The 26,115-nt window shown below is 40.4% G+C and overlaps 1 protein-coding gene and 1 non-coding gene across 4 annotated transcripts in view; one reads left to right on the top strand and one right to left on the bottom strand.

Annotated features, from left to right (window-relative positions):
* Positions 1–26,115, top strand: part of FGF13 (fibroblast growth factor 13) — a 575,233-nt gene that overhangs the window by 238,152 nt on the left and 310,966 nt on the right. The gene's annotated exons all lie outside the window — the stretch shown is intronic.
* LOC128070712 (U6 spliceosomal RNA) lies at positions 8,448–8,554 on the bottom strand. Its single transcript, XR_008201682.1, has one exon. It is a non-coding gene; the product is annotated as a U6 spliceosomal RNA (small nuclear RNA).

Below are 26,115 nucleotides of genomic sequence, written 5' to 3'. Positions count from 1 at the left end.
TGTTGCAGGAAACTCCATCCAGTTTACCAGAAATGCTGGGTGGAAAGGCTATGGGCTGAGAGAGAGCCAACCTGAGCTCTGCTCCATCTCTGCCCCTATTCACTGTCCTGTCCCCTTTCCTTGTCTCAGGACAAGTCTGTGATTCTGGGAACCTTGTCAGTTTGGCTCGGTGCACGTGCGCTCATACACACACACACACACACACACACACACACACACACACACACACACACACACACACACACACACACACACACACACACACACACACACACAGCCTCCCCCAACTACACCCCAAACCGGGTACATCAGTTCTTATCTGTGAGCCTGTGAAACATGCCATTCCTTCTGAAGTCTGCTGTCAGCTAGACCTGGCTTCAAACTTCTCCTCCACACAGTCCTCCTGGAAGATGTGTTTTTCTTCCTTACCAGGAGTGTGGTGAGGAGAAGCATGCTAAAGTCCAGGAGCACTATTTGAGCTCTCTGGGAAGAAGCTGCTGTCTAACTAAAAAGCACTCATATGATTAGGTCCAATGCCATTAATATTTCCCCAAACGGCCTTTATCCTATTAGTGTCTGTAGGTAATTGTTGTGGCTGGGGAATATCTCCAGTCGTGCTTTCATTTTTATGAGAACTGATGATGGTATTGGTTCGATTGCTGTTAAAGAAAAAAGTTACAAAAATTAAAAAAAGAAAAAACCTACCGCAAGCTGATACAGAAGCTTAGGACATGACACTTTTAACTTGATTCTGAAACAAAGCAAAAAACCACAAAGAAATGCCGAGTTCCTTTCTGACTCTGGTCTTCCTGGCCACGTACCAGTCAAATGTCCTCATTTTTTCAACAGTGAAACTGTGGGTCCAAGAGAAACGCAATAGAATTTTTCCAAAGACTCTGAGCCAGCTGGCGGCAGAGCTGGGGTGAAGACCATGGCCTCTGGTCCCTGGTTCCTGCTTTCCCCACTCCAGTCTGTGCTGATCTCTGCTGCTGCTGCTGCTGCTGCTAAGTCACTTCAGTCGTGTCCGACTCTGTGCGACCCCAGAGACGGCAGCCCACCGGGCTCCCCTGTCCCTGGGATTCTCCAGGCAAGAACACTGGAGTGGGTTGCCATTTCCTTCTCCAATACATGAAAGTGGAAAGTGAAAGTGAAGTTGCTCAGTCGTGTCTGACTCTTAGCAACCCCATGGACTGTAGCCCACCAGGCTCCTCCATCCATGGGATTTTCCAGGCAAGAGTATTGGAGTGGGGTGCCATTGCCTTCTCCGGATATCTGCTAGGCCCATGGATCATACAGATACAACTTTTCCTTGTATTAGTATAAGTCTCTGAAGGTGTGTAATTGATTCTGTGTGGTTGAAATCATGATTTCCTCAACCTTTCTTGTACAGTTTCTTTGGTGGCTGCATTTCAGTGTCTTCCTGGGTTCTATGCACAAATCTGTGAATGAAATGCAGAATCCATTTCCCTCTGCTATCAATAATTTGTTTTCCATTGAAAAATACACATTCTGCATTTGAATTTCATCCTCTTTGGTTTTCCCCTGGTGTATGTGTGTCCTGACTGTATGGACAGGCTAGACAAGGACTGTAATATTACTTAAGGGAAATGTTAATGGTGTTGTTAAAGCAGAGAAAATGGACTTGAAATTTAAGGGGAAAAAAAGAAGTATAATTACTAGCACAACTATTCCTCTTTGCTCAAATCAGATTCATGGATGCTGATAACACCCAACTCAGATGATTTTCCGCTGACCTGCTCATCTCCCATCTCTGGTCCTACTCACATTCTCGACCTTAGAGCATCTTCCCCTGACCTTGATTACATCCTCAGATGTTTCTGTCCCCATAAGTCATTGCCCCCACTGCTGACTACACTCCCATCCTCACACTCCCCAAAGTGTTCACAGACAATAGTACTGAACACTGAATGCTCTTCCAAGCCTTGTCAAAGTGCTCAGCTCTGATCATTGATCCTTTTTTTTTTTTTTTTTTTCTTTCTTTTTTTTTTTTTATTTTTATTTTTTTTTAATTTTAAAATCTTTAATTCTTACATGTGTTCCCAAACATGAACCCCCCTCCCACCTCCCTCCCCATAACATCTCTGTGGGTCATCCCCATGCACCAGCCCCAAGCATGCTGTATCATTGATCCTTGATCCTTGCTATCTATTGGTGACTGATTCTAGAAGCTAGATCTAAGGCAAGGGTTGGGAGAAAAAGAGTTAAATGAGTAGTTGTATGGGAGGAAGGGAGAAGTCAGGGGTGAGGAGGGGATGAAGTGTGCTGATAACATGGGGGGCTTCCTGATGTAGCTCCTAAGCCTCACATGAATGCCCTATGCTTTTGGATGAAGACGGGATAGAGTGAAGCATGTAGGCTATTCCTGATTCCTTGCTGGGGAACAGGTAGGTTATTGGACTATGTCATCTGAACCTTAAAGGAAGGGCTGATTGAAAATTCTCTGGAACCCTGTGTGGGTGAATACTGGTAATGTGAAGATTTGGTCTGTGAGCTCTTCAAAGGGATGTGTCCTACCTATTCTCACAGTCTTTCCTTCAATCCTAGTGTCTTGGCAAATATGTAGCATATAGTTTTTGGTCAAAGTAGAAATAATTTTTCAGGATAATTCTCTAATTCCTAATTCTTACCTGCCTCATTTCTCAACACCATAAGCCCCCTCTCTGCTGTTCTTGCACACACACACACACACACACACACACACACACACGAGCATGTACATCTCCATTCCAACTGTGAATGGGCCATATGCTTTGAGATGCTTTTGCTTTTGCACCTTCTGTTTCTCTTTCTAGCATGTGCTTTCCCTCTACATCTTGTTCAGTCTTTCAGTCTTAGCATGGGCATTATTTTGTCCACGTTTGTCTTGCTGACCCACAAAACCCCCTCCCCACTACTGCCCGTCCAGATGTCCCTTCTCTATGTTGTCACAGCATTCCACTCTTATGGCGTCATTGTCACAGAAGTGAAATAAACAAAAATTGACAGTTTTGTTTGTGATCTCATCCCATGTTGAACCAGGAGCTTTCAAGGGGCAGAGGCTGCATCTTACTCAGCTCTTTCTATCCCTGGTCCTTAACCCAAGGCCTGGCACATACTAGGTTTTCAATATGTTTCCTGAATATGTGAATGGGAAATGTCTTCCCTCTTATCTTGTCTGCTCCTTTCAACACTTTCATTTACCTCTTCCATTCTTTTTGTCTGTAAGCTGAATACACAGATCATGAAGTCCCCAAAATTAATGAGCATTGACAAGCAAACCCTATTCATTCTTATCATCTAGGAAACAAAAGATACCAGTATCTCTCCTAACCATTAATTTCTTCCATGCTTTCCCTCCATTAAAAACAAAAAATACTTCAGGAAGCATATCCCTGGTGCTGACTACCACTACTAATCTCTAGAGATTAGTAACATTTATCAACCAGCTGTTTCATGGGAAGAGCTTTAGCAATTGTTTTGCATTTTGTAGCTAATTGTAGGAACAAAGTGGCTACCTGTGCAAAATTTATTTTTTAAAAGAAAACATTCTTTCCCTAATCAAGTCCACATGGGAAAGGCAATATCAAATTATTACTGATCAGCATTCATGAGCCAGGAGAGAGATGAAGTAGCAGATTCCTTTTGATTCCTTGTTAAGAAGTTGAAAGGTAAGATGTTCTATGTCTCAAGGAAATTTGCAGAATCCAGTGATTCAAATGTTGGAGACTTAAAGTGAAGGAAGACTTTGCTGAGGGATTTAAAAGAATGGATAAGAAGTACCTTCTGAACATTAGAGAAACCCAGACTAATAAGGTGGAAAGGTTTTTATTTTTATTTTTTTTAATTAATTAATTTTACCCTACAATATTGTATTGATTTTGCCATACATTGACATGAATCCGCCATGGGTGTACATGTGTTCCCCATGCTGAACACCCCTCCCACCTCCTTGCCGATCCCATCCCTCCAAGTCATCCCAGTGCAACAGCCCCGAGCACCCTGTATCATGCATTGAACCTGTACTGGCGATTTGTTTCACATATGATATTTTACATGTTTCAAGGCCATTCTCCCATATCATCCCACCCTTGCCCTCTCCCACAGAGTCCAAAAGACTGTTCAATACATCCATGTCTCTCGCGTGTTCAGTACATCCATTGCTGTCTCGCATACAGGGTTATTATTACCTTCTTTCTAAATTCTATATATATGCGTTAGTATACTATATTGGTGTTTTTCTTTCTGGCTTACTCCACTCTGTATAATAGGCTCCAGTTTCATCCACCTCATTAGAACTGATTCAAATGTATTCTTTTTAATGGCTGAGTAATATTCCATTGTGTATATATACCACTGCTTTCTTATCCATTCATCTGCTGATGGACATCTAGGTTGCTTCCATGTCTTGGCTATTATAAACAGTGCTGCGATGAACACTGGGGTACACGTGTCTCTTTCAATTCTGGTTTCCTCGGTGTATATGCCCAGCAGTGCGATTGCTGGGTCATATGGCAGTTCTATTTCCAGTTTATTAAGGAGTCTCCACACTGTTCTCCATAGTGGCTGTACTAGTTTGCATTCCCACCAACAGTGTAAGAGGGTTCCCTTTTCTCCACACCCTCTCCAGCATTTATTGCTTGTAGACTTTTGGATCACAGCCATTCTGATTGGCATAAAATGGTACCTCATTGTGGTTTTGATTTGCATTTCTCTGATAATGAGTGATGTTGAGCATTTTTTCATGTGTTTGTTAGCCATCTGTATGTCTTCTTTGGAGAAATGTCTGTTTAGTTCTTTGGCCCACTTTTTGATTGGGTCATTTATTTTTCTGGAATTGAACTGCAGGAGTTGCTTGTATATTTTTGAGATTAATTCTTTGTCAGTTGCTTCATTTGCTATTATTTTCTCCCATTCTGAAGGCTGTCTTTTCACCTTGCTTATAGTTTCCTTTGTTGTGCAGAAGCTTTTAATTAGGTCCCGTTTGTTTATTTTTGCTTTTATTTCCAATATTCTGGGAGGTGGGTCATAGAGGATCCTGCTGTGGTGTATGTCGGAGAGTGTTTTGCCTGTTTTCCTCTAGGAGTTTTATAGTTTCTGGTCTTATGTTTAGATCTTTAATCCATTTTGAGTTTATTTTTGTGTATGGTGTTAGAAAGGGTTCCAGTTTCATTCTTTTACAAGTGGTTGACCAGTTTTCCCAGTTTGTCAAAGATAAGGTGTCCATAGGTGCGTGGATTTATCTCTGGGCTTTCCATTTTGTTCCAATGATCTATTTTTCTGTCTTTGTTCCAGTACCATACTGTCTTGATGACCGTGGCTTTGTAGTAGAGACTGAAGTCAGGCAGGTTGATTCCTCCAGTTCCATTCTTCTCAAGATTGCTTTGGCTATTCGAGGTTTTTTGTATTTCCATACAAAGTGTGAAATTATCTGTTCTAGTTCTCTGAAAAATACCGTTGGTAGCTTGATAGGGATTACATTGAATCTATAGATTGCTTTGGGTAGTATACTCATTTTCACTATATTGATTCTTCTGATCCATGAACATGGTATATTTCTCCATCAATTTGTGTCCTCTTTGATTTCTTTCTCCAGTGTTTTATAGTTTTCTATATATAGGTCTTCTGTTTCTTTAGGTAGATATATTCCGAAGTATTTTATTCTTTTCATTGCAATGGTGAATGGAATTGTTTCCTTAATTTCTCTTTCTGTTTTCTATTGTTAGTGTATAGGAATGCAAGGGATTTCTGCATGTTAATTTTATATCCTGCAACTTTACTATATTCATTGATTAGCTCTAGTAATTTTTTGGTGGAGTCTTTAGGGTTTTCTATGTAGAGAATCATGTCATCTGCAAACAGTGAGAGTTTTACTTCTTCTTTTCCAATCTGGATTCCTTTTATTTCTTTTTCTGCTCTGATTGCTGTGGCCTAAACTTCCAAAACTATGTTGAATAGTAGTGGTGAGAGTAGGCACCCTTGTCTTGTTCCTGACTTTAGGGGAAATGCCTTAAATTTTTCACCATTGAGGATAATGTTTGCTGTGGGTTTGTTATATATAGCTTTTATTATGTTGAGATATGTTCCTTCTATTCCTGCTTTCTGGAGGGTTTTTTTTTTTTATCATAAATGGATGTTGAATTTTGTCAAAGGCTTTCTCTGCATCTATTGAGATAATCATATGGCTTTTATTTTTCAATTTGTTAATGTGGTGTATTACATTGATTGATTTGCAGATATTGAAGAATCCATGCATCCCTAGGATAAAGCCCTCTTGATCATGATGTATGATCTTTTTATTGTGTTGTTGGATTCTGATTGCTAGAATTTTGTTAAGGATTTTTGCATCTATGTTCATCAGTGATATTGGCCTGTAGTTTTCTTTTTTTGTGTGGCATCTTTGTCAAGTTTTGATATTAGGGTGATGGTGGCCTCATAGAGTGAGTTTGGAAGTTTACCTTCCTCTGCAATTTTCTGGAAGAGTTTGAGTAGGATAGGTGTTAGTTCTTCTCTAAATTTTTGGTAGAATTCAGCTGTGAAGCTGTCTGGACCTGGGCTTTTGTTTGTTGGCAGATTTCTGATTACAGTTTCAATTTCCATGCTTGTGATGGGTCTGTTAAGATTTTCTATTTCTTCCTGGTTCAATTTTGGAAAGTTGTACTTTTCTAAGAATTTGTCCATTTCTTCCAAGTTGTCCATGTTATTCACATATAGTTGCTGATAATAGTCTTTTATGATCCTTTGTGTTTCTGTGTTGTCTGTTGTGATCTCTCCATTTTCATTTCTAATTTTGTTGATTTGATTTTTCTCCCTTTGTTTCTTGATGAGTTTGGCTAATGGTTTGTCAATTTTATTTATCCTTTCAAAGAACCAACTTTTGGCTTTGTTGATTTTTGCTATAGTCTCTTGTGTTTTTTTGCATTTATTTCTGCCCTAATTTTTAAGATTTCTTTCCTTCTACTAACCCTGAGGCTTATCGTTTCTTCCTTTTCTAGTCGCTTTAGGTGTAGAGTTAGGTTATTTATTTGACTTTTTTCTTGTTACTTGAAGTAAGGCTGTATTGATATGAACCTTCCCCTTAGCACTGCTTTTACAGTTTCCCATAGGTTTTGGGTTGTTGTGTTTTCATTTTCATTCATTTCTATGCATATCTTGATTTCTTTTTTGATTTCCTCTGTGATTTGTTGGTTATTCAGCAGTGTGTTGTTCAGCCTCCATATGTTGGGATTTTTAATAATGGACATCTAATCTTACTGCATTGTGGTCAGAAAAGATGTTTGGAATGATTTCAATTTTTTTGAGTTTACCAAGGCTAGATTTATCGCTGAGGATGTGATCTATCCTGGAGAAGGTTCCGTGTGTACTTGAGAAAAAGGTGAAATTCATTGTTTTGGGGTGAAATGTCCTATAGATATCAATTAGATCTAACTGGTCTGTTGTGTCATTTAAAGTTTGTGTTTCCTTGTTAATTTTCTGTTTAGCTGATCTATCCATAGGTGTGAGTGGGGTGTTAAAATCTCCCACTATTATTGTGTTATTGTTAATTTCCCCTTTCATACTTGTTAACATTTGTCTTATATATTGTAGTGCTCCTATGTTGGGTGCATTTATATTTATGATTGTTATATCTTCTTGGATTGATCCTTTGATCATTATGTAGTGTCCATTTTTGTCTCTTTTCACAGCCTTTGTTTTAAAGTCTATTTTATCTGAATATTGCTACTCCTGCTTTCTCTTGGTGTCTATTTGCATGGAATATCTTTTTCCAGCCCTTCACTTTCAGTCTGTATGCATCCCTTGTTTTGAGGTGGGTCTCTTGTAGACAACATATATAGGGGTCTTGTTTTTGTATCCATTCAGCCAGTCTTTGTCTTTTGGTTGGGGCATTCAACCCGTTTACATTTAAGGTAATTATTGATAAGTATGATCCCATTACCATTTACTTTATTGTTTTGGGTTTGAGTTTATACACCCTTTCTTTGTTTCCTGTCTAGAGAAGATCCTTTAGAATTTGTTGGAGAGCTGGTTTGGTGGTGCTGAATTTTCTCAGCTTTTGCTTGTCTGTAAAGCTTTGGATTTCTCCTTCATATTTGAATGAGATCCTTGCTGGGTACAGTAATCTGGGCTGTAGGTTATTTTCTTTCATCACTTTAAGTATGTCCTGCCATTTGCTCTGGCCTGAAGAGTTTCTATTGAAAGATCAGCTGTTATCCTTACAGGAATCCCCTTGGGTGTTATTTGTTGTTTTTCCCTTGCTGCTTTTAATATTTGTTCTTTGTGTTTGATCTTTGTTAATTTGATTAATATGTGTCTTGGGGTGTTTCACCTTGTGTTTATGCTGTTTGGGACTCTTAGGGTTTCTTGGACTTGGGTGATTATTTCCTTCCCCATTTTAGGGAATTTTTCAACTATTATCTCCTCAAGTATTTTCTCATGCTCTTTCTTTTTGCAAAAATATGGAACGCTTCACGAATTTGCATGTTATCCTTGCTCAGGGGCCATGCTAATCTTCTCTGTATCATTCCAATTTTAGTATATGTGCTGCCAAAGTGAGCATGGGAAGGTTTTTAATATCTGACATCTAGTTCCTCATTTTTTTTTTGTTTGTAGTCCACCTAAAAAGATAAATTATTTTGAAACCTGTGTAACTGTTCACATGTCACTGTTTTTACATATATAAAGCATGACTTTAAATTGTTTTAAAGGATGTATTTTTCACTTTTCAGTATATTAATTATATACTTTATGTGTATTTTCATCATAACCTTGGAAATGTTCATTTAGGTCATTCAGTTTATGGAAAACGTCCACCATATAACCTCAGTAGTGAAACCAGTCCTCAGTGTCAAACTAATCAGCCAAGATTGCCTTTCTGGTTAACTCTGATTTGATTATATTCTCCTGTGACAAGTAGTACCATTGAAATTCTAACATAAAGATGGGTCAGTAAGGGCATGGAGTCTGCCATGATTTGTCACCGGATGAAATAAAGGCCCTGCCTTATCAATATTTCTTACTCTAACACTCTTGGTTTGCTCTACACGGACTCTTCCTCAGAAATTCCATGTTCTTGAATCTTATTTTGTTGTTTTGTACTCTCGAGGATTTTATTCCCTGAGATAAAGCTCCATAGTAAAATTCAGGGTGGTCAGAGGACTGTCTCTCTTTCTCTTTTAAAAAAATGTTTTTCTTTTCCTTGCCTCGTGCCCTGTGGGATCTTATTTTCTTGACCAGTGATCAAGCCCATGTCTCCTGCAGTGAAAGCGCAGAGTCCCAGCCACTGGACCACCAGGGAATTCCCTCATCTCTCTTTTGTCAGCTGCGAAAAGGGACATCGTGGACATAGAATTGAGAAAGAAAAATCTAAAAACAATGGGCAGGTATCCTGTCATACTGACCATCTGGAAAGTCAGATACCCAAACTTGGAAATTTCTGACCTTGTGTACTTCTTTCGTTTTACTGATAGGTCAACTTAAGATCTAGCCAGAATCATGGACTCTTTCCCAGTTGGTAATGCTTGTGAACCAGTGGCAGGGCCAATATTGGAATAGAGGTATTTCAATTTCCCAGCTAGTGTGCCTGCTGCCCCATGATGTCTCATGAGTCTGTCCTACGTGGATGTGACTAATCTCTAGGCAGTCACAGTGTTTTCTCATAGAAGATGAGCTCTGACCTTAATGTATCTTCACAGAGAGGGGCTTTCCAGGTGGCTCTAGTGGTAAAGAATCCTCCTGCCAAACATGAACCTCAGGTTCGATCCCTCAGTTGGGAAGATCCCCTGGAGAAGGAAACAGCAACCCACTCCAGTATTCTTGCCTGGAGAATTCCATGGACAGAGGAGCCTGGTGGGCTATAGTCCATGAGTTTGCAAAGGGTCAGATGCAACTGAAGTGACTTAGCATGTGTTTCCATAGAGAATACAAGGATGTTAGTTGTTTGTATCTGGTCTGATATTTCTTGCAGGTAAAGCAGATAGGGTTACCACTTAACAAGCCTTCATGCAAAAGCCTATAATTCAACAAGCCTGTTTCATGATAAGTAGAAAATACACTTTACTGTGGGGCCAAAACCTCACGGTAGCTGTCAGTTTTTTTAATAGCTTATTATTTACCTCATTTTGTTAGTCTCTTGGATTAAATTGTAAGGTTTCAAGTACATAAAGTCTGTCTTTCATTCATTTCTTTATCTCAAGGTCCCTTAAAACACTCAATAACCTATATGTCTCTGGGGTCAAACTGCCTTGATTAAAATATTGGTTCTGCTATCTGCCAACAATATGACTTTGGGCAAAATATTAATCTCTCAATACTTCAGTTTCCCCATCTGTAAAGTAGGTTATAAGGATTGAGTATATGCTCTAAGTCAAGTGCTTGAAAGTGTACCTGGTATATTTATAATACTATTCAATAAATGTTAGTTATTGTTGTCATTCTTGGTGATTAAAACCATCAAATAATCTTACATTAAGAGAATTAGGAGAGCTAGCCTATGAAGATGAAACAGGTTGGAAAAGTACATTAAACTCACCCAAAGGCAAAAAGCAAATAGAATGCAGGTCTGCAGAAAGGGAGGATCCAGATAGTGTTATGGAAGGTTCATCAAGTCACAGATAAAATCATAGTTTAGGAAAATGCTGTCTAATTGAAATTTCTATGGTGACAGAAGTGTCCTATATCAACACTGTCTGATGTGGTAGCTACTAGTCACATGCGGCTTTTGAACACATCAGATATGGGTAATCCTAGTGAGGAAATTGCATTTTGCATTTTATGTAACATTAATTAGTTTATAATTAAATTCCAGTAGCCACATGTAGCTGATGACTGCCATCATTTTGGCCAGTACAGGTTCAAGATATCAGCCTTATCTTTGTCAGTCACTGTAAATCTCTGAGTAGGAAACCAGCCTCAACTGGTTATGAGGACAGCGAAAGTGAAACTGACTTGAGAGTGAGTGCTGTGTGGTTGGGAGCAGGGACTTGAAATGGCTTCCAAGTGGGATTCATATGGCCCTCATCTGGTTCTGTCCCTCCTCTCCTTCTCCCTCTAGTTCTGTTCTCCTTTCTCCCCTTTCTTCTGTACCCCTTCCATTATCCCTTCTTCATTCCCTATGTCCATGCTCTTTAGCCAAACATATTATGAGACCTGTGCATAGGTATGTAAGTCCCAACCAATTAAGGTCAATAAAATATCCACAAGAAAGTGTTTTAAGACATGTGTGGGTCAATGGCCAATTCCTTAGGACTGGAAGCCCACTGGGAGGAAGTCATAAGCTGTGGCAAATAGAGAACTTTTCCCCACACCATTTTCATGTTTAGTGTCACCCTCCATTGATTTAGTATTGATTCCATTCATCTTTTAAGTAGTAGATCATCGGTAAGATCGTTTAAGATTTTGTGGGTTGTCAGTGGAGCCTCCCACTGTTTTCCCCTGAGCTAGATACAGATGATATTTCAATACCTTCCTCATCTTAGAAAGACAAATACCATGTGACATCACTTATATGTGGAATCTAAAATATGGCACAAATGAACTTATCCATGAAATAGAAACAGACTCATAGACATAGAGAAAAGACTTGTTGTCACTGTTGATCAGGGAGTAGAGAAAGGATGGACTGGGAGTTTGGGATTAACAGCTGCAAACTATTATATATAGAATAGATAAACAACAAAGTCCTGCTGTATAGCTTTTAAAAGGTCCCTCCTCTGTAGTCAATATCTGGTGATAAACCATAATGGAAAAGAATATGAAAAAGAATATATGAATATATGTATAACCAAATTGCTTAGCTGCACAGCAGAAATTAACACAACATTGTAAATCAATTATATGTCAATAAAAAATGCAAAAAAAAACCCTTACTCATCTTAGAACACATTCTATTTTGGAAGCTTAACTAATCCTTTAAGGGAAAGATGAACACTTAATATGTCAAGAAAGCGAATTGCACTGATGATATTTGGAAGGTGAAGAAGTCCTACCCAGGACATGTGACTCGAGAATCTCACACATTGTTATCCAAGTGGTGTTTAGGTCCAGTGTTCTCCATGCGAACAAACTTCCAGACCTTCTGGAACAACTCCTTTCTGCGTTTCTCATATACAGGTTAAAACAGTTCATTGTTAGTATTTTCTTTAAGATTTGTTTTTATGTAGACCATTTTAAAAGTCTATTGAATTTAAGAATATTTCTTGTTTTATGTTTTAATTTTTGGCCACAAGGCTTGTGGGATCTTAGCTCCATGAACAGGGATCTAACCTGCACCCCCTGTAGGAAGGAAGGTGATGTTTTAACCACTGAACCACTAGGGAAGTCCTGTTGTTAGTATTTCAAATATTTTAAATCTGCACTGGGTCATAGTTAGGATCTTAAATAGTTTGAATGTTTGCTGTTGTAAAAGCAGCTCTTTTGCAGAGCACCAGAAAACCTCTTTTTATTTGTGGAACCCATCCATATTAAAATGATCACTTCAGCAGCTTTCTGTGGAGAAAATGGTAGCTCTGACCTTTTATTCCATTTGACCATGGAGAAGAGGACTATAATTTCAACAATCAAATCCCCAAAGTGTTCTTGTGCCCATTTTCTTTCTCCAAAATGTCATTCCGTCTGTCTGCTAGTAGCGCACCTTAATGCATTTTCAGTGACCTTTCTCCCCTACCCCACAGGAAGTTCTCACAAATACTTTTCATTTTTTCTTTGAAATAGAGCTAACCGTTGTTAGTTCTTACACAGATACTTAGAGAAAAAGCATAGAAGTGTAATTCATTTGGAAAGCGAAAAAGTGGGCCTTCCTCTGGGGTGGTCCCCAGGACCCAAAAGCTTTTTGGGGTCCTGTGTCTAACTCAAGTAATATACTGCTCGAAAGCCAGGCTGCAGATAGCAATGGCCAATGAATGGCCATGAATACAAGTCCAGATTTCAAAAACAAATTTTGAGAAGCATCCAATGAACAGTGAAACAGAATCTAGTCTGGCAGGTCCCAGATCCCATTTTGGGACAGCTCCCTCCAATCCCATTTTCCTATAGTGGGCAAAGTTGTGCCTTTCCAGTATATCCTCCACACTGCTGCATGTGTACACTTACTCAAGTATAGCACAGTGGTCTTGCCCATTGCAGTTCTTGGACCTCTGCACAACCTGATGCCTGCCAGATGCAGTCTTTTACTGTCCTAAAGTCAAGAAGTCCTTCATGACTTTGCTCTTACCCTCAATTCCAGCCTCTCTTCTCACGGGTCTGCTCTCCTGCAGCCCCAGTCACTGTTTTCAGCTCTCTTGTCAGCTGCCATCATTTTTCACCACCTCCCTTTGTCCACACCATTATGTCTTCAGCATCCTTTTGCTCCTCTGGATCTGTCAGGCAAAAAATGATCCACTCCTATCATCCCAGTTCAAATCCTTCCTTATCCAAGGAACCTCCCCAGAATCCCCAAACATGCTGAAGGTCCTTTTCTGTGCAGTCCTCTGGCACGTTGAAACTGGTGTAGTAGAAGAGCTCAGATTCAGAAACTCTGGGTTCGAATCCCAGCTTTGCCATTTGCAAGGTGTGTGATCTTGGACAAGACATTGAACTTCACTTTCTGAGGCCATGCCTTCTTCTGGCACATGGAGACAGTATCTTGCCTCCTCTGTACATGTTACAGGCTGGCTGTGACCCTCAAAGGAGATAACACACCCTAAGTATGCAGTGAAATGCCACAAACATGGGCAGTATTGTTCTCTTCGTGGTTGTTCTTCCATGAAAAAGGGAGCTTTGAAATAATCATTCTGAAAGGTGCTGAGGGAAGATGTTTTTCACCCAATCCCTGGGCATGACCATCAGCTTGGCCCAGAAACTTTAGTCTTTCAGCCTCTAAACTCTACTTTCCAGATGGCCCCTGGCACCAGAAGAGGTGCGGAAACTTTTAGTCACTCTTCATGTTCAGATTTTTGGGTTTGAGAATGAAGAGCAGCTGTGCTCATAGCACTTGCTCGCACTGTTGAGGTCCATGGGGACAGCAATGCATCTGATTCAGCCACGTGTCTTCTGCAGAGCCTGCCACCGTGCTGATGCCACAATGGAGCCTGTGTGCACATCCTCACCCTCCTTTAGTGAGCTGTGATGAATGGTATAAATGTACAATGTAATACATGTAAATGAGATCCTCGCTATTAGTTTCCCAAGCCCATATCATGCCGATCTGATCTGTTAGACTTTTCCTACAGTATTGAGGGGTTCTCCTAACTTGCACTAAATATTTAAGAGATAAAGACTTAGAAGTGGAGATAGTGACTCACTGAAAAGAATGGGGTCTCAGAATGGTGACTTGGCAGGACTATAGAGATGGGGCTTATGCACGGTGGCAGTCTTGCTTGAGCCCTTGTTCTCAGGGTTGGGGGATCCGTTGCAGGCTAGATTATAAAATGAAACAAATATTAATAGTGCCACCCAGAGAGATCCACTGTCTATGCCATGAATACAAGTTCAGGCTTTGAAAAAAATTTTTTTCTTGTTTTGAGAGAGAAAGCAATGCAGCCAATGAACAGTGATGCAAAATCTAATCCAGCTCTCCAATCCCATTTTCCCTATAGAGGGCTAAGGTCCACTATCTGTGCCACTCGTACTCTTCTCACCAGCTCATCCTGTTCCCAGCCATTGATTGTAGAGAGTTACAGGATTTGTAGCAATTGATTGTAGAGAGCACTCAAGTTCTGTAAGCACCATAGTCAGCTTTTCATATTCTTCCAGTCTTTACTCAATCCCATCTTCTTCAGTACTGCACACACTCAACTCTTGGCCTCTTGAGCCCTATTCCACTGAGCTAACCTATTTATGGGGTTTTGACTCATGGGGGCTAGCAAATTCCCCATGACATTTTTCACAGAACTAGAATAAATAATCCAAAAGAGAAAGGAAGTACGTTTAGAAGTTCTCATCTGCCCATCCCCAAGTGGACTTGTTAGTTGCTAGTAGATATCACAGGCCCACTAGGTGCTTTGTGCAATCAGAAATGTCTGTCTCTGTCTCACTGATAGCAGGGGAAGAAGAAGAAACGTGCCCTCTGTCTGAAGGTGGATGGGGTACAAAAGTAGTGCCAATTTAGATGCTCCCACAGTCTTCCAGGAAAGTCTTTGACCCTTCTTGTTCAAGAACATTTCCACTCAGACCCAATACACTTTTAAGAAACAGTATGGCAGAGTAGACACAGTTTAGGCCATGGGGGCAAAGAGCATATAAACCCCAGTGGCATCTCTTCCTAGCTGTCTGAAGTTAGTGTAAAAGGGGACTGATGCCTGCCCTCCTTCCCTCTCTTGTTTCAATTATTTTAAGAAAATTCAGCCATGTGTCACGCACTGTGCTGAAGAGTATGGTGTAATGGCGAATAAAACACTTACCCGGCACTCAGGAAACTTATAAACAGATCTCACCTACCTTCCTGTTTGTTCAACCTGTTCTGAGAATTTAAGGAGAGTGGTGGATGTATTAAGTTGACCAAAAAATTCGTTTGGGTTTTTCCACTAAGATCATATGAAAAAGTCATACTTTTTTGGCCAACACAATAAAAGTGGTCAAAACATAGTCAGTGCTCACACAGGCTGGCCATCCTTTCCTTCTCTCCATTTTGTTGTTATGGCACTTGGTATACTTAGATGTGCACACATGTGCACTCAGATCTCTGTGACTTTCATTTCTTTTAGTCCAAGATTGTTGCCATTTGCATACATAATCCTTTGGGCAGGTTCATCAACTAGTCAAAAATGGACTCGAAGGACTTCCCTGGTAGTCCAGTGGTTAAGATTGCACATTCCCAGTGCAGGGGGCCCGGGTTTGATCCTTGGTCAGGGAACTATATCACCACATGCTGCAACTAAGACCCAGCGCAGTCAAATAAATAAATATATTTTTTTAGTGGGCTTCATTACTTTGCTTGAGTAACTTGACTGCCAGCAAAGCAGGACTGATGAACATACATTCACTGAATCAGGTGGCTTTCAGGATTTCCTTTGGTGTTAGAATTTCAAATTGAGTTTCCTGCTCCTGTGGTTAGTTGTGTATTGGAGGCACTGACAAGCTATTAGTTTTCCAATTTGTTGTAACGATTTGGTGATTAAAAGACATCCTTAATATAGTGTGTTTGGGGTTCAGAAGCCAATGCTCTTGTAAGAAAATGATGTTAGTAATGAAAACTGTGCTTTGCTATTTTGTGACAAGTTTCAAAATTATGACATCCCACAAACTCATTTTATTTTCCAGGCATTGTAGAAGTTCTCTTGCTATAGTGCAATTATCTGTCATAATTGATCATCTTCCTCCACACACTGCCCTGCACCATGTAGGTCAAGCCTTTGTGATTCCACTGAAGAAGTTAGGAAGCTGGAAGTCTGCCTAGATGTTTCCTTCTGTGTCACCAACCTCTCCCAAATCTGTTCCATTGCAAAGTTCTTGAGTTTATTCCTTAAATAGACATCATCTCCATCCCCACTAAGTTCAGTTCAGTTCAGTTGCTCAGTTGTGTCTGACTCTTTGCGACCCCATGAATCACAACATGCCAGGCCTCCCTGTCCATCACCAAATCCCGAAGTTTACCCAAACTCATGTCCATAGAGTCCATACAGCCATCTCATCCTCTGCCTTCCCCTTCTCCTCCTGCCCCCAATCCCTCCCAGCATCAGGGTCTTTTCCAATGAGTCAACTCTTCGCATGAGGTGGCCAAAGTACTGGAGTTTCAGCTTTAGCATCATTCCTTCCAAAGAAATCCCAGGGCTGATCTCCTTCAGAATGGACTGCTTGGATCTCCTTGCAGTCCAAGGGACTCTCAAGAGTCTTCTCCAACATCATAGTTCAAAAGCATCAATTCTTCTGGGCTCAGCTTTCTTCACAGTCCAACTGTCACATCCATACATGACAACTAGAAAAACCACAGCCTTGACTAGACAGACCTTAGTCGGCAAAGTAATGTCTCTGCTTTTCAAAATGCTGTCTAGGTTGGTCATAACTTTCTTTCCAAGGAGTAAGCGTCTTTTAATTTCATGGCTGCATCATGTTCTCTTGATCTCAAACATCAGTGACACCAATAACTCAGAAGTCCTCTTCACCTCCAGTCAGTCCTCCTCCACCTTCCCCCACACCCCAACCTTTCCTTCAGAAGCCATTGACTGGCTCACAGGTGACTGTGACACTTTCCTGTTAAGCATCTTCAATGGCTCCATTTTGCTTATACAGAATAAAGCCTGAACTGCTTGGCATGATATGCACAACTCTGCCCAGTTTGTCTCCACTTTACTTAGTCTCTACTTTCATCATCCCTATTTCTTTCCCAGTCATACCAAAAAGAGTTCTAGAATAGAGCACCATTCATTCATTCAGTGGCTATTTATAGTGAGACACTGGGTATACCACTGTGAACAACAGAACCAAGGTTTTGTGTTCATAGATTTTCTATTCTAGAGGGGGAAACAAAAACACACACATTATTTATGCAACTTTGTCTCCATATGCCCATTTCTCCACCTGAAGAAATTTCCTTGCCTTCTACATCTACCTCATTCCCCTTTCAGGAATTAGGGTTTAAACATTTTGTCTAAGGTAGATATCAGTCTGCTTTGTGCTTTCTATTTCTCTGTGCTTTGGCATATTTTGAGGATAGCATTTGTTTTTCTCTCATTTCTTTTTGTTTGCTTGTCATATCTAGCCCTTCTGATGCTCTCTGTTTACTTGGATAGTATCTTTAACTCTTTGTCTTCAGATATCTTTATCTCTCTGTCTTCAGAGTGCCAACACTTAATCAGAGCTCTGAAACGGTGTTTGGTCCACAAAAGAATTAAAGGAAGTAAGGAAACTCATTTATTTCCAATTCTTCTTAGCTTGGAAAACTTTTAACTAGTTTTAAATTATGACCCAGTGGGATTGCTTAGACAAAAAAAATGCCACTGAATTTTACAACAGATGGTATTTCCTATAAATTATAGAAGGAACAAGTATTCTCCCTGTGATTTGGTTTATAAGTCATTGTCTCATCAACTTTATATTAAACTAAGAAATTAAATAAAATATTCCTCACACACAGGTAAATTAATCTTTGCTTTCATATCCTCTTGCTGTGTAATCATTGTCAGAGTTTACAAGAGGTAGAAAAACAGGAATCACAAAGAAATGATTGAAAGAGTTGATACATCAAAATTAATTTTAAAAACTTCTATTCATCCAAATACCAAAAATAAAAACAGCTCTTCTTTAACACTCACTTTTATTGGCTATGACTTTAACGAAATTTCTGATCTTTAGCCGTCTCTTCAGGGTGTGTGTTCTTTACTTGTTTTCATGCTCTGCTGCCGCCATCTTGAAATTCTTAATTTTAGAACACGATACACCATCCTCTCTTATCTTGTACTCAGCGCCCTAAATCATGTAGTTAGTACAGAGTCTCTTGAATCATTCCAGAACCTTCATGCTTCCAGTGACAATTTTTACATCAGGCTCACTTTTACGATGTAGGAAAATACCTTGCCAGCAATATTGGACCTCAAGGGGAATAGAGAAGGTCACCTACACATTGATACCTTGGTCGTGTACCGTATAATCCTGGTATTCATTCATTTGTTCCTTCATTAATTTAATGAAAATGATTCTATGTCTATGCTTTGTGCCAAGCATAAAGGCTGACAGTAGCTTCTTAACAAGTATGTATTTGCCAAATATAGGTATGAATCAGTTCAGTTCAGTTGCTCAGTTGTGTCCAACTCTTTGTGACCCCATCCACTGCAGTACGTCAGGCTTCCCTGTCCATCACTAACTCCCAGAGCTTACTCAAAATCATGTCCATTGAGTGGGTGATGCCATCCAACCATCTCATCCTCTGTCGTCCCCTTCTCCTCTTACCTTCAATCTTTCCCAGCATCAGGGTCTTTTCCAATGAGTCAGTTCTTCACATCAGGGGGCCAAAGTATCGGAGTTTCAGCTTCAGCATCAGTCCTTCTAATGAATATTTAGGACTGATTTCTTTTGGGATGGATTGATTGGATCTCCTTGCAGTCCAAGAGATTCTCAAGAGTTTTCTCCAACACCACAGTTCAAAAGCAGCAGTTCTTCAGTGCTCAGCTTTCTTTATAGTCCACCTCTCACATCTGTATATGACTACTAAAAAAACCATAGCTTTGACTATGGTTTTGACTCTGGACCTTGGTTGGCAAAGTAATATCTCTGCTTCTTAATATGCTGTCTTGGTTGGTCATAACTTTTCTTGCAAGGAGCATGCGTCTTTTAATTTCATGGCTGCAGCACCATCTGCAGTGATTTTGGAGCCCATGTGTATGAATATGTGGTATTATTTCTATTCCCATCTTACAGATAATGAAACAAAGGCATAGCTGGTTGATCCTGATCAAAGTCAAAGAGGTGTTAAGTGGTAAAATAGAAACAACTTTCTAGTTATCCATATTGCTTTTCTAGACATGTAGAGGTGTGCGCATGCTCAGTCACTAAATTGTGTCTTCCTCTTTGCGACCCCATGGACTGTAGCCCTCCAGACACCTCCGTCCATGGGATTTCCCAGGCAAGAATAATGGAGTGGGTTGCTGTGTTTAGAAATGAGATATATAAGACCAGCTAAATAAGGATTTTCTAGAAGCAAAACACCAACAATGAAGATTCTTCTTGATTTGTTTTCTCTTTATTGTCATGTGGTATGCAGTGTAACAAAGGAGGTCAGATAACAGCAGATCAGGTAAATCCAGCAACCCAAGGTAGTGTAAGTACCAAGAGAGTTTGTGTAGGTGTGGGCTGCTGTGGCGAGGTGGGGACGCAGAGAAAGCCCCAGGCATGTGCTAGGCCAAGCCTTGAGAGTCACCCAGGCACATCACCCCACGAAGGGTAGTTCCATGTGGGTTGGCTAGCCAGTGCCAAAGGAACCATAATCTCTATGGCAAATGTCCCAGGACACTCATTAACTCGTCCCCAGGTAATTTGTTCTCCAAACTGCCACACTGCAGTCTGCAACCACAGCCATGCTGAGAGTCGTCCAGCAAAGGAGTGGTCAGAGGGCCTGGCCCAGAGTGGAGTCTTGGCAGATGCCCAGAAAGTTAGAGTAGGGATCTCATGTCATATGAAAAAGGACTTTGGGGGCCTAAAAGTGTTTAATATTCCAACCAGTGATTGGTTGGGGAGAGTCTCTTAACTCATCAGCAAGTATTTATTGAGTGACTACTATGTGCCAAAGAAGTCAAATGGAGATTGTGTTTCTGGCAGCTGGACTTTTAACTCCCATCTGTGTTCTTGGTCTTGAGTTGGACATCAGTCTGATGTGGAAGTACAAAGTAAATCTGTTTCTGTGCCTGCTCATTCTTTAACCACCTTTCCCCTACATAGTTCGCAGCAGTTGTGCCAAGCCTTTCTGAATGCCAGGAAATCAGCTATGCATTTTGAGAGTGTCTTATGGAAGTAGGAATTGTTTCTCCTTACTGTAACAGGTTTTAATGAGCTTGGACAATGCTCTCAGTCTCGTCTATGGAGAGACTCTATTGTGATGATTTCTCTAATTCTGATGGGCTAGATTAGATGTGAACTGATCTCTTGCTTTCTTTTCCTTTTGATTTCTTCTTTCTTTTTAGATGTATCCTAATGTCCTCATTTATACCCAAGTCAGATTTATAGTACAATGGATTTCTATGGTGTGGAGCCTTCTAAACATTCTGCAATTCTGCTAGGAGGGCTCATGCATACCTTTGAGAATCTGATGCAAACTATTAACCCTTTCCCACAGAGAAGTGCGCTTGTGTATGAATGTGTATAATTCAGCATCCAGGTAAGAGATGTCTCAAGGGCATAGCCTATCCAAGGATACTGCCTCATAGCACGTGGAGACCATAGAATTTCTGCAGGATCAGCTCTACAGATCATTGAGTTCACTGGTTTTCAAAATTATTTTAACCACGGAGCCCTCTGGTTGAAGGCAGTAAAGGGAAGGTAGAGCCTGAGTAATTCTCACCTGTATCTCCCCCAACAGTGCTTCCTGAGGGGGTTCTGAGAAACGCAATTTGAAACCCAGTGTTCTAGTCCAGTCCCTTCATTCCTTCACATGGGAATATTGATTCAAAGAGAGTAGAAATGATTTAACAGAAAGTCATACATTCTTTCAGGGGTAGAGCTGAGGCCTGCAGAACAGAGCCTCAGTCTTCCCTCATTTCTCTTGTGATTGCAAAACTCTCACCATCCATACCACATTAGTGTTGCAGAGAACCTGCACATACCATGGTTTAAACTCACATATAATCATCACTGTTGAAGTCAGAGGAAACGGAAATACACAAATGACTTGCATGTGGTTGGCCATCAAATCCATCTTCATTCTGTCTCATTTTTGCTTGTTCTCTTGCCTTTGTGACCTGCATCCATTTTACAGCTCATATGTTATTAGAATACACAGCACAGTCAAAAGTATCCTGGTTGCCCTCCACAAAGTGCCATCCTGTTGGCTTTCCACAAACACTCTGCCATAATTCGTAAGGAAGCAGCAGCCAGCTGTGGCCTTGGCACAGTGCCCACTTGGCTTCAGGCCACCAGCTGGACAATCCAGGCTATTCTTGGGCTGGTCTGCTCCTCAGTCTTCCAAGCTACTTTGTCACTGTCAGGAAAGCCAACTGAGCCCCAGCTGCAGTCTGTAGACTTGTGGACCTGACAATGGGCAAGCCATGCCAAGTCTGTCTGGGTCTCCTCTGCTGTGCATTGGTCCACGGTAAAGACAGCTGCTTCTGGGTACATAAGTTGAGAGAGAAACGACAAAGTCAAGAAAGCAAGCAGGCAGTTTACAGACACCATTGTTGGGGTAAGGGTCTCCAGACTTCCTGATCCATATTTCTTTGGGTGGAATTTCTCTGCGCTACATACATTGAAAGCGAAGATAGCCCATCTGCCAGGCCAGAGATCCATTTACACATCACTTCAGCCTATCTAGGGGACTGAGGACTAGTGGAAGGTGTTCCCAGCCAGGAGGGTGGCATGGTGGAGTGGTTAAGAACACAGACTTTGGATCCAGTCAGATAAGAGTTTGAATCATGACCCTGCCACTTACTGTCTGTGTGGCCTTGGCTAAGTTCACTTTGTTGGGCCTCCACTCCCTCATCTGTCAAGATGCAAAACATAATATCTACATTAGAAGAGAGTTCTGAGTCATAAGAGACAAACTGAGCACAACGGCATGTGGGATTTAGTTCCCTGACCAAGGATGGAATGCAGGCCCCCTGAATTGGCAGAGTAGAGTCCCAGCCACCGGACCACCAGGGAAGTCCCCAGACATCATATTCTGAGTGTCGCATTCTCCACCAATCCTCTGTATCCCGATTGTGAGGAGCGACTGTCATCATTATCTTGAGGTTTGTTTTGCTTCTAAAGTACAGATGCTCAGGTGGCCCTCCCAAGCCGTCTGAGTGAGGAGATCCGGAGCGTGTTCTGCACGAAGGTAGATGATACGTCAGGTGCCCCCAGTGATTCTGATGAGTTGTCAGGCGTGGGGACCCCTGATTCTGGAGAGTTCTACAGAATTTCCCTTCCCCAACTTCCTTCAGTCTCAGAACTTCTTACCTTCACAAAACTCTCTCCTCATTAATCGGGCCCACCACTCACACATGGTGGTTTTCGCACAGAACATCAGAGAGTATTTATAGTTTCTCTAGAGGACCTCAAAGATGAGATTGTTTTTTCCCCATGGTGAATTCTTTTTGTTTCTGCTTTTATGACTTGAGATCAGATTCTAGGGGATGGAATACTAGAAGACAATGAACTTCAAGGAATCTTTCTCATGGCTTCCCCAATGATCACTCAGATCACTTTGAAGATGCATTTTTCTGTTTTATGACTCCAGCTTCAGTAATGAAGTTTACCAATTCAGGTAATGGAGTGGAAGTATTTCAGGTTTCATCATAATAAGAGCTACTAGACAATTTTTAAATGTCAGTTGCTACCTGTGTTTCCATAATCCTTACGATAATCCTTGATATAGGCAGTAATCTTCTTCCCAATTTTAAAACAAAGATAAAGTTTAGATACCAGCATATGTACATGCTGAGTCACTTCAGTCATGTCGACTCTTTGCCACCCCATGGACTGTAGCCTGCCAGGCTCCTCTGTTCATGAGATTCTCTAGGCAGAAATACTGGAATGGGTTGCCATGCCCTCCTCTAGGGGGTCCTCCCAACCCAAGGATCTAACCTACATCTCTTATGTCTCCTGCATTAGCAGGCGAATTCTTTACCACTAGTGCCACCTGGGAAGCCCCTATCTAAGGCCACACAGCTAATAACAGATCTTCATTTAGTGAATGGGGATGAGCATAATCTTTTGAAATTGCAAACTGGATCACCTTCCTCCCTCTCTTAAATTATTATTATTTACCCTTAGCACAGTTTCCAAAACAACTTTGTGAGGGAAGTGATTTCTGTTAGTTTTCATCACTACTGTATCCCCAGTAATGAGAACAGTGCTTGGCATATAAAAGGAGCTCAATAAGTAAATACTTATGGAATAAGTTTCATAATGGGACCTGGATTCAAGACTATCTGATTTCAATGCTCACTTTATTTATTTATTTTTTTTTTGGTTAACAAGCATTTATTTTATGTTGAAGTATAGTTGATTTATCATGTTTCAGCAAACTGATTCACATGTATGTAATATTTCATATTCTATTATAAGTGATTACAAGATATTGAGTATAGTTTGCTGTTCCATACAGCAGTTCCTTATTATCTCTTTTATATACAGTAGCGTGTATTTCAGTGATTCTTATACACATACATCTTTAACTTGGGTTAAATTTACATACCATGGGATGTACAAACATTTAGTGTACGATTGCAAACATAAAATGTTTGCAGTTGTGCCATCTGCAGTGCTATCAAGATATAAAACATCACCCTAGAAGCTTCCCTTTTGTCACTTCCCAGGTAACTTCTTCACCCACTCTGGAGACAAAGGCTATTTTGTTTCTATTTTCATCATAGTTTACTTTTCTAGAATTTTGCATAAATGTAATCATACATTATGAAGTCCCTTGTATCTGTTTTTTTTTTTTTTCACTCAGCATGATGGTTTTAAGATCTATGTTGCTAATTATTAAGTAGCCTACCAATGTATGAATGGGCTTCCCAAGTGGTGCTAGTATTAAAGAACCTGTCTGCCAATGCAGGGCACATAAGAGACATGGGTTCCATCCCTGGGTCAGGAAGATCCCCTGGAAGAGGGCATGGCAACACACTCCAGTATTCTGCCTGGAGAATCCCATGGCCAGAGAAACCTGGTGGCTATAGTCCATAGGGTCAGAAAGTATCAGACATGACTGAAGTGACTTAGCATGGACACACGATATATGAATGTAGCACAGTTTATTATTCTCTTGTTGATGGACATTTGGGTTGTTTTCAGTTTTTAGTTTTACAGATTTTTACCTGAACATTTGTGTTCAGATCTTTTGTAAATATGTTTTCATTTCTTTTCAGCATTTATCTGGATAAGCATTTCCTAGGTGATATGGAAAGAGTTCGTTTAATATTTCAAGAAAACTCAAGCGTAGTTTCAAATAGATCGCCACCAGCAATGTATGAGAATTGTGGTTAATTTATATCCTTGACAGCACTTTGATATTTGAAGTCTTTTTAATTTTAGCTACTCTAGTGGGTGTGCTGTGGTATCATTATGGTTTTAATTTGTATTTCCCTGACGTGTGCCTGGTGAGCACTGCTTCATGTCTGTTTGGCCATTCACGTGTTTTCTATGTAAAATGTGTTAAAGTCTTGGCTTTTTTTTTTTTAAGTATTTCTATTGTTTATTTCTTTTTATTCTTATTCATTTCTTTTCTTTTTTTCTTTAATTTTAAAATCTTTAATTCTTACATGCGTTCCCAAACATGAACCCCCCTCCCACCTCCCTCCCCATAACATCTCTCTGGGTCATCCCCATGCACCAGCCCCAAGCATGCTGTATCCTGCGTCAGACATTGACTGGCGATTCAATTCTTACATGATAGTATACATGTTACAATGCCATTCTCCCAAATCATCCCACCCTCTCCCTCTCCCTCTGAGTCCAAAAGTCCCTTATACACATCTGTGTCTTTTTTGCTGTCTTGCATACAGGGTCATCATTGCCATCTTTCTAAATTCCATATATATGTGTTAGTATACTGTGTTGGTGTTTTTCTTTCTGGCTTACTTCACTCTGTATAATCGGCTCCAGTTTCATCCATCTCATCAGAACTGATTCAAATGTATTCTTTTTAACGGCTGAGTAATACTCCATTGTGTATATGTACCACAGCTTTCTTATCCATTCATCTGCTGATGGACATCTAGGTTGTTTCCATGTCCTGGTTATTATAAGCAGTGCTGCGATGAACATTGGGGTACATGTGTCTCTTTCAATTCTGGTTTCCTCGGTGTGTATGCCCAGCAGTGGGATTGCTGGGTCATAAGGCAGTTCTATTTGCAATTTTTAAAGGAATCTCCACACTGTTCTCCATAGTGGCTGTACTAGTTTGAATTCCCACCAACAGTGTAGGAGGGTTCCCTTTTCTCCACACCCTCTCCAGCATTTATTGCTTGCAGATTTTTGGATCGCATCCATTCTGACTGGTGTGAAATGGTACCTCATCACTGGGTCTTAAGTATCATGCCCTGGGCCCCCTGCATTGAGAGCATGGAATCTTAGCCACTGGACCACCAGGGAGGTCTCTGGCCTATATTTTATTGACTTGTTCATATTTTGACCATTGAATTATGGAAGTTCTTTATATATTCTGGATACAAGTTTTTTTATCAGATAAGTGTTTTATGAATATTTTTTCCCAGATTGTGGCTCAATTATTCTTTTTCTACTCTTTTGATATATAGGCTATTTTAATAAAATGAAGTCTAATTTATCAATTTTTTTTCTTTTATGGCTCATATTGTTTCTGTCTTAAGAAATATTTGTTAATCCCAAGTCTGTGAAGATAATCTTCTGTTTTACAATCACTGTAACGTGCACCCTCTCCTTGACCTTATTTTTATAGTGGATGCATTACTTCATCAGATCATTTTTTATCAGAAGGAGCTGATGGGAGGCACTGTATAGACGGCTTTGACATTTGACAGATGTGAATTCAAACCCTGG

Source organism: Budorcas taxicolor, chromosome X (genome assembly GCF_023091745.1).
Source record: "Budorcas taxicolor isolate Tak-1 chromosome X, Takin1.1, whole genome shotgun sequence".
In the NCBI taxonomy this organism is placed as follows: domain Eukaryota; kingdom Metazoa; phylum Chordata; class Mammalia; order Artiodactyla; family Bovidae; genus Budorcas; species Budorcas taxicolor.
Note: the sequence above shows the minus strand (reverse complement) of the source record. Positions and strands in the feature narration are given on the sequence as shown.